This window comes from Armigeres subalbatus, chromosome 3 (genome assembly GCF_024139115.2).
Source record: "Armigeres subalbatus isolate Guangzhou_Male chromosome 3, GZ_Asu_2, whole genome shotgun sequence".
In the NCBI taxonomy this organism is placed as follows: domain Eukaryota; kingdom Metazoa; phylum Arthropoda; class Insecta; order Diptera; family Culicidae; genus Armigeres; species Armigeres subalbatus.
In genome coordinates, this window is record NC_085141.1 from 407924977 (window position 1) to 407939936 (window position 14960).

General features: G+C 37.7%; 1 protein-coding gene across 2 annotated transcripts in view; it reads right to left on the reverse strand.

Moving 5' to 3' along the window:
• LOC134227089 (uncharacterized) overlaps positions 1–12203 on the reverse strand; it is a 161580-nt gene extending 149377 nt beyond the window's left edge. For both annotated transcript variants that reach the window (XM_062708332.1, XM_062708331.1), the window contains exon 1: positions 11374–12203. The gene's annotated coding sequence lies outside the window, so the exon portion shown is untranslated. The remainder of the gene's footprint in view (positions 1–11373) is intronic.
• Positions 12204–14960: the final 2757 nt, after the last annotated feature.

Below are 14960 nucleotides of genomic sequence, written 5' to 3' on the forward strand. Positions count from 1 at the left end.
CTAAATCGTTGGAAATTCAATTTAACATGTAAAAGAATAACATCAATATCAATAATGAGCCTTTTAGTTTACTTCATAACTTTGCTTCCAAACAACAAATCGCTTCGCAACAACGACAGGCTTTCAGCATAGGAAGTATTCTATGCAGTCAACGTGTTAATTATATTAAAATAGTTCATGGGCCACCTCAAGGAACGGTCTCTCACATAAGGGTCGTTTTTCACAGTAATGTCCATACAAACTTCAAACTGCGCGTGCTCACTCAAATTACATCCAAATTAGCTAAAAATTTAGGATGATTATTAAAATGGCAAATGCAATCGTTTAAGCATAGGGGAGCAAAAAAGTCAAAATTTGAATCACTCTACTGTGCATCCCCACGATATCACAGAAAGTTTCGTTATTTGGTTAATTCGGTAGGATAGAGATCGATTATTCACTATGGAAAATGATGTATAGTCTATGCCATTTTTTTATAAATAGGGACGAGCCTGGGATTGAGTCCACGACCTCCTGTCTGTAGTTACTAGACTAGCGAGCTTTTCCAAAAGCTCAAAATCTAAACAAGGATATGCTAGGAAACCGTACGAATATGCAAATATGAAGTAGGGGAACGGTTCGCCACTTCATCTCATAGCTCCTATTTCCATCCCATCAAAAACAAAGCGATGGAAAGGAATTTGGTTTGTTTATTATTTTTGTGATTTTTTTCAGCAGTGAGCACGCGTGCTGACAAAAGAAGCGACGAATTTGGTGCTGTATTTCTTTGTTTAGCGATGAGATGAATATATGTTCAGTGAGATGGAGATCGAAACAGTTCCTTTAGTTTATAATAATTGTAGCATATCCGTATGTGTGGTAGCAAGCATATGAGAATAACAGCTCTGGAAACTTGAAATAGTTGATTGAAATCTGTATGGGAATCATAAATATACCTACGATTTCATGAAGTATTAGAAGTTAAATATTTAAAATTCGGACAAACATAATTCTCGGGATTTCTGAAAATGTACTCAAACCTCTCAGTAGTATTGAACACCCTGAAATATTATTGATCGTTCTTTCCTGGTAAATCGTGTTTTTGGGAGGTACAAATTCCTAGAAGTTAGTAATAATTGCTTAATGATTAAATATTTTATAAAATTTACAGAAATCCATAACCACTTCTAGAAGTTTGTTAAGATGCTCGAAGATCTTGTTTTTTTGTAAATGCTCTATAAACTCTGGAAATGTATGGTGCCTGAACCTTAGAGAGTTTTATAACGTATCTGAGGATGTTCGAAAAATCTCTTGTAATCCAAGATAATCTCCGGAAAGTCTAATTCCTAAAAGTATTCCATAGATTTGATACCTCAGTAATAGCTAGAACTTGTACAGCTCCGCTAGTTACTAGCTAGCGACAGTCTAAAATAATATTTCATCCAAATTGAATAAATTTTAAATCATTGGTTCAAATTTCATTTTCTTTATGTCAGTAGGGTAGTTTCAACGTAACATAATATTTTTTTTAGAAAATGTATTTTCGACATGTAACATGTGAAACACGAGAACTTTGTAATTTCTCTTAATATAGTTTTTGACCTATCCACGTCTCGGAACGTGGCCGCGCCTCTGAATATAATGAATTAGCAATTACTTGTAATAAATTCAAGAACTTTGTAGAACAACGATTTCTAGGGAACATTGTGTTTTTATGCACTCAAAACCTTTTTTTTTACATGGTCAAAACGTGAACGGAATGAATCGCATTGTTTACGAGACTTGTAGAGCACATCAAAAGCTTCCGTTTAGAGGTTGTTGCGATGATTTTTGGCAGTAATATCTCTCGTTAGCTTTTTTTCAAAATTGAAAATAGCCCAATACCACCGAATCGACTTGAACCACCCCGAAATTTCATCAGAATTAGCTGAAAATTTGAGAGAAGGGTTATTTTAGCATAAGAATTGTGGTTCTGAGCTGGCCGGTTAAATTTTTAATACTTTTTGAAAACATGAAGAGGTCTATTGTACATATTGGTTTATGGAATGATGCAATGGCAATTACATAGCAAGATATAGAAAATATCATTTTTAAGTTAAATTGTGAAAAAATAAATAATAAAAAGCCTAGGAATGCTTTAATTTTTGATAAAAATATTGAAAACCATATTGTTTCAAAATCTGCACAAAATCCACATTACTTTCAAATCATTGAGAATGCATCTAACAATATTTTGATAGCCTATTCAGACTACTATACCAAGCTTTATTACTTGATAAAAAGTTGATGATCGAAGCTCAAACATTTCATTTTAGTAGATTATTATGTTAAGTTATAAAGCAGCTCTTAATCTAAACGGACTATAAGCATCATTATTACTTCCATCACATTTCAGAAAAGCAAACATTCTTGGTATGAATAAAGAATTGTGATAAACTATACCCTATTCAAATTTTTATTTGGGTCTTCTTTACCATCATCGAATAAAAGTAAAAGAGTAGACAATATCACTTGAGGGTAAGCATATGCGGTATTTCGAAAAATTTCGTTTCAGGTTGTTCGAAATCTGATTTCTTGATTTCGTTTCGTTTCGTTAATTTACATATTCCGCGGAATTTTGAAACAAATTGAAGGTTAAACCATACTTTATATTATCAAAAATTTTGGCTGCGCCGCTGAACGAAATCATAAAGTTGTTTTCAAAACTTTAGATTAACAATATTCCTATTAACGCTTACTACATAACCCCATTCTTGGTCGACAAATTCGTATGTAAGTAGTTTTCTTCTATAATAACATTCTTCTATAAAACGTCTTCATTGTTTCCATGATTAAAATTTAAATTTTGTGATATTTTCTTTTACTATTTGCACAATATGAATGCGGAATCGATCGTGTTGCTGCTGGTCATGGGACGGCAGCTAGTCCGGGAGAACGCGAAGTGAAAAAAATGTACCTCGCCGAGCAGAAATTTGTTTAACCAGTGTGCAATTGATCGTGTTGATGTTGATCACGCCAGCTAGTACGGGAGAACGCGAAGTAATAAAACTAATGTCTGCATCGAAGAGCACCATCTTGCGTTGAATTGATTTGAAGCACAGTTTTCGTCTTCTTGTTTTCAAAATAACTTCGTTTACAATAAATATGTTGTCGCTTACCAAAGGGTTTCACATCAACTAACCAACGATTCCTTTCCCGTAGCGCTCACGGAGATGCAGAGCATTCCTCTGTCTTTTATAACAATCAGTGTTAAACTAATTTTCCTCACTTGTCATAAGACGAGTTTGTACAATCCCATTGAATTCCACCACTTAATTGTATCTTGACAGATACGTATTTCGACCTCAACAGTAAGGCCGTCTTCAGTGTCTCGTACTTGACTCGACTCTTTTTCTTAATTCTCCTCTCCTAATCCTAAAATGACTATAAGCACGTGACCAGCATCGTTATTTGTTATGAATTGGAAATTCCGAAGCAAGTATACAATAAGAATAACTTTTTTGTATCCAAAGAATATTATTTAATTGGTGAGCTGTGCATATTTGCTGTTTCTCGGCCAATCATGATTAGCAACTACGATGTGTACAGTTAATCAAGCTAATAAGCTCTTTTTTGACTATTTGCACAATATGTAAGGAACGTTGCAGATTTGTTGCACATTTCTAGATCTTCGCATGAACGGGTTGAAAGATCATTAAAATTGCTGAAAGTTCTTTACTTAAGATCGCTTTCAGCTCATACTGACCATAACAGCTGTCTCATATGCCAAGGACACACAGACAATAGCTCAGTTTGCCGAGCTGATTGTATAAAAGACTATGGGTCTGTGAAATTCTATCTGAACTACATATCTTCGTGCATTTTAGAAAGGTGCACAGGATTCTTCTAGTGAGTAAATGTATGCTATATATGTAGACGAAGAATAAAAAGGAATACATTTTGGCTGATTCACCCTTTTCAAATGTTGTAATATCAATTCTCTATCTGCGTATACGCCTGGCAGATGTGGATACTGTAAAACCACGCTGACGAGACAATGTGAAGTATGCTTCAGCATAATCACTTTACTCTTAAGTGAAATAAGGTTTTTAACGAAATTCGAATCGGTACACAAAATATCGCACAATTTTCTTTATTTTTATATAATTACTGATATAAAAATGAACCGATATAAAAATTGATCAGATTAGGAAGCACACGCGAAACGATGAATTCCTTTGAAAGCGACACAAATGCTGGGGTATTGCCTTATCGGCAATGGTAAATGCGGCAAGAATGTGGCGATTTATCACAGATTACCTCTTCTGTAATTATAACACTTTGGGTCGCAAAACAGTTATTCGACTTCGAAAAAGTTCAATCAAAATTGCGTACATAATGTAAAACCAATTTAATAAAAATTCCGCGGAAAAAAATAAAATTTCGTTTCGTTTCGAAAAAAAATCAAAATAAATAAACCTTGATTTCGTATCGTTTCGAAGTCTCGAAAGAAATCTATATATCGCTTCGTTTCGATCCGAATCAACATAGACATTTTAAATTTAGTTTCGTTTCGTTAGGAAAAAGTGTGTTATCGCATAAAAATGCCTCTCTTTTCGCTTTCACATGACGATCACAAAATCTACCAGTACTGTTGAGGGGGTCAAACGTAAAGGGGTGTAAGTGGTCGAAACTTAGTTTTGAGAAAAATGGGTGCAAAGTTTTTTTTTTGTTTTCCGACCTCCGTACGGTGAGAGCGATGACCTATTGTCACCCGACGATGAAAATTCTAACGACGGACAAATTAGCCCAAAAGCCTATTGACGGTAGCATACAAGGAGCTAGTGGTAGATAGAAATCATTTCAGCCGGAAGCTAACCTGGTGACTGATAAACGGGAAAGGGCCGTTTGGCCGACTACCATTCGGCCGTATGAAATTTGGCCGAATGCCACTAGCCCGAAAGTTGTTTGGCCGAGTATACCATTTGGCCAAAAGGGTCATTTGGCCGAAAGAGTCATTTGACCGAAAGGGCTATTTGGCCGAAAAGGCCATTTGGCCGAATGGTTATTTGGCTGAAAGGGACGTTTGGCTGAAAGGGTCATTTGGCCGATAAGGACATTTGGCCGAATAGGTCATCTGAAAAGCGAGAAATAGGGTGTTAAAAGTGAGATGTCTCACTTCTCACTACTTATTTCCCACTTCTCACTGTGAAAAGTGAGATGTCTCACTACTCACTTCTCATTTTCCACAGTGAGAAGTGAGAAATAAGGAGTGAGAAATGAAACGTCTCAATTCTCATTCTTCATTTCTCACTTCTCACTGTAAAAAAAGAGAAATGAGTACATCTCTTACTACCCACTTCGCACTACTCACTTTTCACAGTGAGAAGTGAGAAATGAGGAGTGGAAAGTGAGACGTCACACTTCTCATTCCTCATTTCACACTTCTCGCAGTAAAAAGTGAGAAGCTAATTTCTCACTTTTTAAATGACCTATTAGGCCAAATGGTATATACGGCCAAGCAACTTTCAGCCTAGTGGCATTCGGCCAAATGGCATTCAGCCGAACGATATTCGGTCAAACGGCCCTTCCCTATTCGCCCGAGTATCCTATTCGGTCAAATGACATAATTGGCCAGATGACCCTTTCGGCCAAATGGTTTTCGGCCTAATGCTTTGTTCGCCCTAGTGCCATTTGGCCAAATGGCTTTCAACCGAATGGATTTCGGCCAAACGGCCTTTCTCCGTTTTGAACTGCTCTGGTTAAAACAGAACTCGCCATCTTCTATTTTTTTTCTAAAAGTTGGCTAAGAATCGCTTACAATGATTTATGTCCAATTAATCCTATAAACAGTTTTAAAATTTCATCATTCGACCTACCGGAATTTGGATATTTGTAAATTTGCGGTGGCTGATTATAATTGGAGAGAACAAATATGTTAAATAAATAGTGGCCCACACTATCAATATCAAAATCAATCATGTCACTGTGGGAATAACATTTCAAGGTTTCAACTATATCCACAGAAAGAATAATGAATAATATTGCTTTCAAAAACTAAGACAAAAAACTACTTTATAGCACGTTTATCTTGGAACGTGACTTAAGAAAATCTCAAATCTGTATTTACCTATGACATGATAAGTTGCGAGGTCACATTTTTTAAATTTCATTAGAAACCAACTGTATGTACCCGGCCTTGTCCGGGAATGCCAGTTTGATTTCGCAGCAGTTGGCATTGCTAATTTGATTTCGTTCAACCCAGTTGGTAAACGGGGTTATCGTGTTTTATTGTTAATACTAGCTCAACTGATATAAAGATCAAAAAAATGGTTAACATCCAATGATTAAAAGATGGTAGATATCACTTTCAAAAACATTAATTCCGGCAAAAAATGTTTTGTTATATTTTATGAACGATGTTACCGAGAAAACAATCATTACCGAAACTGTCATATTTGGAGAAGTGTCATTTTCGAGGGATTGTTAATTTTCGGGGACATATTCGGGGAATTGTCATATTTGGGGAAATTGTCATTTTCGGGGAAACGTACGTTATATTCGGGGAAATGTCACGTTCGAGGAAATTTAATTTTCAGGAAAATGTCATATTTGATATTTGCGGAGAATGTTATTTTCGGAGATATGTTATTTCCGGGAAAATATTTTTTTTGTTTTTGAATTTTTCAATTAAAAGAACTAAAGAATGGGAAATTTAAAGTATGTCCAACGTCCGATATGGCTATCATACATTATGCCTTACATTTGTCACGCATGCCGTACTAATGCTTAATCTCGCGCACCTTAGTCCTCCTTTACAACTCCCCATTTTTCATTCAACTCCATCTATAATCGCCTGTTTAGGATAGAGGATATATGTCTCATTTTTTTGGATATCGATCAAGGGGTTCAGAAGTTTTACTGAAGTGGTCGCCCCACGCCCCGTAACCACCTCCCGCCTTTTCCAGTGACCCTCCAACTCCACTTTCCCCTAGGATTGAGAGTACGTTAATTTACAATGTTATGAAAACTCATATGTGAATATGTACGTTATGTGGAAGATATTGATTTGGAAAATGTATTGGAGGTAACAACTTTCCCTTCGATGGGACTCGAACCCATGACCCTACAGTACGCTAGACTGGTGCTTTAACCAACTAAGCTACGAAGGACCTCCGTCGGCCTTCGCAACCTAGCGGCTACTGAACGAGCTCGAGATTCCCAAATTGGACGCCTACGCAATGCGGTCGGGTCTGAGCTTGACGACCGACTGGCAAATAGCTTACACAACCTCACTTGATCAGTACCGTTGCTGATGAAGAATGTGTATAGCCGCCAGACATTCTAAATACTCACGCTCCTCTAATGTGGACGTGTACAATACACATGCGGAAGTATTGGCTTGAGAAATGGATTGCGAGTGATTTGACTATGCGTCCAATTTGGGAATCTCGAGCTCGTTCAGTAGTTGCTATGTTGCGAAGGCCGACGGAGGTCCTTCGTAGTTTAGTTGGTTAAAGCACCAGTCTAGCGTACTGTAGGTCATGGGTCTGAGTCCCATCGAAGGGAAAGTGGTTACCTCCAATACAATTTCCAAATCAATATCTTCCACATAACGTACATATTCACATATGAGTTTTCATAACATTGTAAATTAACGTCCAAGTCGGGTGGTTCAATCCCCGGAGATAGGCAATTACCTTTGATTGAATTGAGAGTACGTGTTTAACAGTCTCCCAAATTTGCGTTTGACAGAGAATTAGTGTTCAAAAGGGCTTAGGGCTCAAAAGTTACAAAGACTAAATCAAAAATCTTTACTGATTCGCTAATGACTCACTACCCTTCGGTATCTTCGACTGTGTATTCCTAATCTGGTTGAAATCGGACGTGGGGTTGGGAGTTACACTGAATTGCTCGATTTCTAAAACAACCCCTTCCCCATAACCTCTCCTTTTCCCCAATGACAGCTACCTTTTTTGTTACCTTCTTCTCAGGACACAGAATGTGTGCTCCAAATTTGGTTGAAATTGATCCTGGGGGTTGGGAGTTACACCGAATTGCTCGTTTTCCAAAGACAACCCCTTTCCCCATACCCTCATCCTCCATACTCCTCCTTTCCCAATGACCATTTCACCCCATTTGTTATCTTTTCCTCAGGATAGAGATTGTGTGTACCAAATTTAGTTGAAATCGGTCCAGGGGTTCAGAATTTACTCTGAATTGCCCGTTTTCTGAAAAATACCCCTCCCTACAGACCCCTCCGCCCTTTCGAAAATTACCCTTCCATATGATCGGCTCCTCATAGTGAATATGTGTACAAAATTTGGTTGAAATTGGTCCTGTGGATTGGGAGTTCCTCTGAATTGCTCGTATTCTAAAGACAACCTCTCCTTCTAACCCTCCTCCCTTGTTAACTTCCCTGAGGATAGAGATTGTGTGCACCAAATATGGTTGAAATCGGCTAAGTATAGAAGAAGAAGGTAATAATAAAATAAGATATAAGATATGATATACTGCCTATTCAGATCTCTATTTGATCGTGTTCGAAAAATGAGTGAGTTTTCAAAACGCAGTTTGAGTTTGAAAAATAATATTTAGGCTATTATTTTTAAGATTGTGGTCCGATGTAGTCCAATTGTCCATACAAAACAATGGAACAGTACCATCGAATGCAACTTGTTGCAATAAATTTGTTAAAGATAAATGCCCGTAACCTAAGTAAGCTTTTGATGCGTATTTTGCATACAATTGTATTTTGGCCGTAACTTTGAGCCCATAATCCGATCTGGCTCGTTTTCCACAGAAAACAATGAAAAATTATTCCCCATCGACTATAACTTGCTGAGAATAAATTAGTTAAGAATAAGTGACTCAAAATGTAAATGAATTTCCCAAATTAAAAAAATGGCCGTGTTTTCTGTGCTCATAGTTCGATCTGACCCATTTTCCATAAGAAATAATGAAATAGGACTCCTCGTCAACTTGTTGCGAGTAAATCAATTTAGGATAAGTGCCACAAAAAAGAATGAATTTTTGAAATACAAAAATTGTATTTTGACCATAATTTCTAAGTCAGCTCTGGTAAATTTTCATCAGGAACCAAAGTGAAAAGATTCAGTGTCTAATGCAACTTGTTGCAAGCAAATTGGTTAAGGATAAGTACCAGAAAAGTAGTAGTAGTAGTATTCTGACTTGATCAATTTTTAACAGCAGTGGGACAGGATTTCTCGTCGAATGCAATATGTTGCAAGTAAATTGGTTAAAGATAAGTGCCTGAAAAAAGGATAGACTCTTCCACTCATTTTGGCCTAAAGAAAATGTATTTTGACTATAACACATAGATATGGCCAATTGTCAAACAATAGGACAGGATTCTCCGACTTGTTTACGCATTTCTTATAAAACAAAATATTTATATGCTTCTATTTGATTTTGATGTCAAAAATTTCAAAATTGTTGAAATATCCACCAAAATGATGTTGCATTTTAATAGGTTAGCAAAAATTCATGATTTAAGGATTTACTAAAATCATGATTTGACATTGTGGTGGAAGAATGTGATGGAATTAAATGGAATGGTACTAAACTCGTCTTATGACAGGTAAAAACATTCCACTAAAAGAACTCAATAATTTTCTAATTGTTTTGTTGTACAATCACATTTTGACGAAATTTGAATAATTTGTTGGATCGTTGTTGTTTTGGATAAATTAAAAATTGGATCTAAGGCCCAATTTTATAGCACATAAAGGGTGTACGGCATCGAATTGCGTCACTTAAAACTACTTCCCAAAATTAAGTCTATGAACAGATTGTCATGAAATTTCCAGGGACTGAAATACAATATATAAGATATTCATATCTATTTCACTTTGATTAGTTAATACCTTGAAATGCTGGTACTTTTGTCTTGAATGAACTCATAAGATTTTGTACAAGTCCTAAGCCAACATTTTTCTGCTTTAAATCTTCCCAACAAACAAATTTACTTATTTTATTGCCGACATCGATAATTTGACTTAATTAGAGTCAACTTTGCCAAAGAATCCATATTTTGTTACGCCTTTGACTATTACAAAAAAAAACAAAAAACACTGTAGGAATTACAATGTTTATATACGTAGTTTTTTAAGTACTACTGAATATTCAGCCTTCCAACATTTCTTACAATACCTCACAAACGAGAGAGCTCATTAAAGACATTCCACCCGTAAAATATGAGTTTACAATTTATTGTTAGTCCTCCTGCCCACTTTTCCTTTTTTACCGACAGTCAGTCCTTGGAGGCTGTTCGGTCAATGAAAGCGTATCTTCTGAATGGGATACGGAAAGCTTTGAGTGCTTTATCAAAACGGTCCTTCACAATCATCATAGCTTGGGTCCCTTCTCATTGCTTGATCCCGTGAAATGAGAAAATGGACTCTTTGGCTAAGGTGGGCGCTGTGGGAGATGATATTTACGATCGGAAAATCACCTTCGAAGAATTTTTCACATTAGTTTGTTAGGGAACCATGAACAGCTGGCAACAGATAATGTATAAATTGGGAGATGGCTATACATCAACTCACCCACAGGTTTCGAAGCGTCCATGGTTTAAAAAATGAATTTGGAACAAGACTTCATTCGAACCATGTGTTGTCTAATGTCCTATCACTACACTTTGAATGCACATCTTTCCTTGTGAGCTTGTGAGGAGCATCGTCGCCCCATATCTGAGCTAACGGAACATCTTCGGTTCCGAGGAAAACAACCAAAGCCTATTAGAGAAGTGTTGGCGGCTCTTGATCTCGATTACATGTCCCATGTCTACCAATTTTTGAAAGTCTTATGTAATGTACGCCTTGTCTGTTGTCTGTCGTACCCCATCATGAGTGTCTTCCTCTTGTTGCCCATTTTAATGTCTATCCCCTTTCGTATGTATTCCTTTCGTTGATGTCTCCCAAAAAAATGTTTGTTCGTCCCGTTACAGAAGTGAAACATCGTCAAGAATGTCAACTATGTGAATATCAGCATTGTTATTACTTAAGCACCCTAAATTCCCATCCTTTCCTACTGTATTATTGCATTCCATAGAATCGACCGAACCGCGAATCTTACTGTTCCCCAAAACTAACATTAGTGCACAAAATTCTTGAAAAATTGTATTAAAACATGATTTTGGCTCCGTAACGTAAAATAGCCTTCCAAATAAACGATAGTTAAGAAAATATTTTTGGTTAATTTGATTTTGATAATTTTTTTATGATAAACCATATAAAACAATACAAATATTTTAAAACAATAACAAACATATCTATTCATCATGGAAGCCATAAAATCTCCAATATAATGAACTAAGAAATAGTTTCACCATTCATTCGAATATGAAATATTTGTGAAAATGGCAATAGATCTTTATAACACCTTCTTACTTACCAAGTCAACGAAAACACGTCAATCGGTTTCGGATGCGACAAAACAAAAAACGGGTATTTTTAGAATGGGGTTATTGTTTATTCTCCTTTGAAGTCTACAATCTGAGGAATGGTTGTTAATTGATTTCACTATCTTAAAGCCAGAAGCTATTTAGCGCTCTGCTTCTCGTATTCAAATGTTGAAGGCACTTATCACCACAATCTTCTACTTCCAAATTGATAAAACGAAATATTCTCCTGATTCGAGACACCTCACATTCCCTGAATCTTTTGTTTCTATAATTCCAGAACAAAACCACTTCTATTGAGTCAACCGGCTCCAAAGACACTCAAAATCCTTTCGCAAGTCTGGGATGCTTTTCTAAGCGATTTGCTTCGAACACACTTCGCACGTACTGCTGAAAGGTCGATAATTTATTCACTTCGCTCACCTCCAACACCTGTGTTTTCGTTTCGTTTCGAGGTTCGTCACTTACTCACTATAAGGCTCGCAGATTGTCACAGGTGATCGCTGATGATGATGGATCTAGCGATCGTTAGAATCACTCAATTCGTTTTCTTCTCGATTCGCCACGGCTTTACCAGCGCCGCTGATCGGAAATCGAAAGTCGTCTTAGCACACAGTGAGGGAACCGCAAATATCTAGTGGAAAATTTTCAACTCACTTCAAACAACCGATCGATCATCAACTGACTGTCAAAATCAGATCGATAAACACCGAACCAATGCAAAGCATTCACAAATGCTGCAACACTAACCGAAAAGATCAGCCCGATTCGTTCCACCACAGTACCAATTGAAGTTGAAGAACAAGTGCGCGCGACACCGCGATCGAACAGAGACTGCAAAATTTACAAATCAAAACCAATTCGCAGCGGATCGCGCGCGCACATTTACCTACGTTCTGCACTCCGATCCCTGTCGACGTCGTTACCACGCCGCGCCGTGTCGCCGCTGCCGCTGCTGTTTACCAGAAGCAGGCTTATTGCCAGTGAGCGAGAATAAGCCTATTTCGCGAGAACGATCCATCGATTCCAGCTCTCCGTCGTTGGCGTCGTCGTCTTTGGTTGATTACTGCTGTGCTGAGGGTATGCGATATTTCAAGTGATTATTAGTTGAATATGACTAATTTTTAGTTTCCTCGCATGCTGCGCATGTTTATTTTTTACCCGTTCATGAAATCTCACAGCACATACCCACGTTAATGGAATCTGCTTCTCTGTGTGTGTCTACGGTGTCAACCAGCAAAGTCGTCAGCCACTCGGCGCAGTGTAGAAAACCCCAGCCCCGGCCTGAAGGTGAGCGAGCAGATATGCCAAAAAAGGTAGGCTGGCTGGACGCAATAGGCTCTTGACGCGGAGGTCCATTCATGCAAAGCGTGCGTCCCATGAGCCGAGCGTGATAGCTGGGACGGTGCGGTGGAGGGATGCAGTGTGAGGCGCGATCGTGCTGATCGCATTCGTTTCGGGTTGGATTGTTGCTGCCTGAGCCTGGCTGCTGGCGGATCTTCTGAGAGTGTCTTTTGTGAAGGAGAGATTGCGTCGCACCGTCGGTCGTACCGAGCCCACTAAATGCTGTGTTTTGCACTTGAAGCGCTGAGAGCGCCTTGTTTGCATAGCCTCTGTTTAAACGCGTAGAGTAGATAGGTGAAGAATTTTTACGGGCACTGTGGTATGAAGTAAACCCTACGTAATGGCCCCGGGGGTTGGTTGGGAGAACAAGGAGTATTTTTGTAGATTTGACACCCACTTTGGCTCTATACGAAAAGAGTTCAGTAACGGTTTGATGTAAGCATACTAATAATAATCATTTCAGTTTAAATATTGAGATCTTTTAAGAAAATATTGATCTATCTTTTATGGTTTTCCAGACAACAAAACAGTTCAACAAATTGTGAAGAAGTGTTTCCCAAAAAAAAACTTCGCAAACATTTTTCAAAGTTTCGCTAGCATTTCTACTTTTTCTGCTTCTGTTTTTCCAGTTTTTGTAAGAAGCTTTTTCGAAATATGAAAGATACATTTTCAGCTTCTGCAGGGTAGATTTTCAATTTCCATCCCCTGCATTCTGCAGAAAACTTGATCGGTTTTTGGCTGTGACTTTTTCAGCCTTCTTTCGTGAATTCCCTATCACTGTGGAGATCAAAGTGTGCTATTCTCTCAGTAGGACGTATTTTTTTCGTGCGTTTTATTTTAAAAGCAATTTACTGCCAAAAGTTCTTCAAACTTATATTTACCTAGGGTAAAAGACCCAACAGTGGAGGAACTAAGGAAGCTCAACGATTATTTCTACCCTTACGTCATGACTGTAATACATTTCGCTGGTATATTCTATTCTATTGTCTTGAACAAGATCGTTCGGTTGTATGTCAATGCCCAGAATACCAATCCCCAGAATCAGTTCCCCAGAATGGTATTTCCCAGAATTCCATTTCCCAGAACGATCAATTCTCCAGAATGATATTCCCCAGAATGCACCATTTCCCCGAATAGAAATCCCCAGAATGACCCATTCCCCAGAAAAAACAACCCCGAATGACCCATTCCCCAGAAACCAAAAACCCAGAATGACCCGTTCCCCAGAAAAAGGTATCAGTCTAAGAAACTATGTTTTTCGCTGTCATTTCTATAAATTAAAAATACTAGATACTATATTTCTATGCAAAAATACTTATATTGAAGAACGCATTTGCCCGGAATAAGGCAAAACGACATATGGTGTCTTATTTTAAAGCACGCATTTGTCCGGAATGGAGACCATTTGATATGTTTATTAGGGCTCACATATAATACGAAGGTGCATATAATCCATTATACTCGTTGTTCATATTGGGGGAAGCCCATATGGCATAACGCTATTTGGCATAATGCCGTATGGCATAACGCCGTTTGGCATAATGACCATTTGGCATAATCGTTGAGCATGAAATGCAATGGGTCGTAAGAATATATGATTTCCATTTTTAGGAGTATGTATTTACCTGGAATAAGACAAAAGAGTAGAAGACTCCTTCTTTAAAAGTATGCGTTTGTACGGAAAAAGGCAAAAGAGTAGATAACTACTTCTTCAAAAGTATGCATTTGCCAGGAAAAAGGCAGAAGAGTAAATGACTCCTTCTTTAAAAGTACACACTTAACTCATTTGACAGTATTCGGTAAATTTTACCGAAATCTCAACAGCAGAACTGTTCGGTAAATATTTTACAGATTTTTGTGATTTTTCCATTGCTCAAGTGTCAAAATCACCGAAAACCAGTAAAATTATTTACCGAACAGTTCTGTTGTTGAGATTTCGGTAAAATTTTACCGAATTCGGTGATTTATTTTAAGTGTGTTCGCATTTGCCCAGGATGAAGCAAAAGAGTGGATGACTCCTTCTTTAAAAGTATGCATTTGCCCGGAATAAGGCAAAAGAGTAGATGACTCCTTCTTTAAAAGTACGCATTTGCCCGGGATAAGCAATTACGAAGTATTTAGCCTAAGCTAGGAAATGGTGCATTCTGGGGTATGGTATTCTGGGGAATAGGACATTCTGGGGAATGTCTTTCGGGGGATGGAGGCATTCTGGGAAATGTCTTTCGGGGGATAGGGG